The sequence below is a fragment of the Sardina pilchardus genome, chromosome 8 (assembly GCF_963854185.1).
Source record: "Sardina pilchardus chromosome 8, fSarPil1.1, whole genome shotgun sequence".
NCBI classification, from domain to species: domain Eukaryota; kingdom Metazoa; phylum Chordata; class Actinopteri; order Clupeiformes; family Clupeidae; genus Sardina; species Sardina pilchardus.
In genome coordinates, this window is record NC_085001.1 from 4,033,683 (window position 1) to 4,035,087 (window position 1,405).

The 1,405-nt window shown below is 50.2% G+C and overlaps 1 protein-coding gene across 1 annotated transcript in view; it reads left to right on the top strand.

Moving 5' to 3' along the window:
- Positions 1 to 171, top strand: part of inpp5l (inositol polyphosphate-5-phosphatase L) — a 56,045-nt gene extending 55,874 nt beyond the window's left edge. Inside the window, exon 16 of the mRNA XM_062542399.1 lies at positions 1 to 171. This exon is cut by the window's left edge and continues 2,927 nt beyond it. The gene's annotated coding sequence lies outside the window, so the exon portion shown is untranslated.
- Positions 172 to 1,405: the final 1,234 nt, after the last annotated feature.

Consider the following 1,405-nt stretch of genomic DNA (forward strand, 5'->3'; position numbering starts at 1 on the left):
CGCACACACACACACACACACACACACACTCACACACACACAGAGAGAGCACTACACTGATGTTAGATGTAATTTATTTTTGTACATAAACATGGACCATTGAAATGTACCCACTGAGGAATTGTTTTAAGTACTCTTGCCTTTTAACATAAACAAGGATAAGTTCAACAAGTTGTGTGTCGTGTCTTGATTTCTCCAAGTGTGTAACCCTTGGGGGGGGCCAAGGCTGTTGATGCCCTCCAAAGTCCCGTTTCCCATGAACAGCTGCCACACACACACACACACACACACACACACACACACCACACAGTGTGTACCGCACCAGTTCACACAGAACATCCTGAACATGTCTCAGGCCAACACACACACACACACACACACACACACACACACACACACACACACACACATACAATGCCTCACAGGAAAATAATATGGCTTCAACAAAACCCCAGACAAGTTTTCTAAAACCATTACACAAACTGCTCCATAGAGACGGGATCACCTTGCCACGGTTACCCAGAAAAAAAATCTACACCACAGACGGCAAAAGCGAACTCTTCCAACCGCTCCTCAGCCAAAGCTCCATATTAAACAGCTCACTTCTTTCTGACGACACTCCAAAGCCTCCGCGCCAGCCAGCCCGGAGAAATGAGCGTGCTCAGTAGCGTGCTGTAGAAAGGTCTTCCCTCAAAGTGAGAGATGTGTGTGTGGACCGCCGTGACGTGCTATTAACATCTCTCTTCAAAAAAATGAGCTATTGAGTCGGCTGCTGAAGGTGAATGGGGCCGCTACGCCGAGGCTTTGTGCGCCCGCCGCCGTGAGTGTGTGTCGATCGCGTCTCGGCCCCGAGGAAACAGAGTCCAGCTGGATGGCCAGTTGTTCTGGAGGCCATCTCCACCTTTTCCACATCGGACGGGACGAATGGGGGTCTGATACCGCGCTTAATCTTCAGGCCCCGGGAATGACCAAGGGCATCATCAGAGAGAGAGACCAGAACACACACACACACATTTATCTTGCGTTTCTGACTGCAACGCTGAAACTCCAGCCGTTTGTGTAAACAACTATGTGTTCTCATGCAGATAAAGATAAAATAAATAAATCAAAATGAAATGTGTGCTGTTTAAGAAGAGAGATGGCTGCCAGGTGTGTTAGCACGCTGCATGCTAATGCGGCAGGTCAGTAGGGACGACTCGTCCATCCTTCACCTGAGCGGCGGGCGGCGGCCAGAGGGCTGATCTGTGTTCCGGCGTCTTCCGTGAGCGAGTCCCCACTGCCTCGTTAGCTTTTGTTCTGATAAACAGCCGGAATGATGAATCATCTCTAGTGCGCCAGCAGAGCGGGGCTAGAACTGCAAGGGCCTGGAGGAGGAGGAGGGGGGGGCTGTAGAATCTTAAAGCAG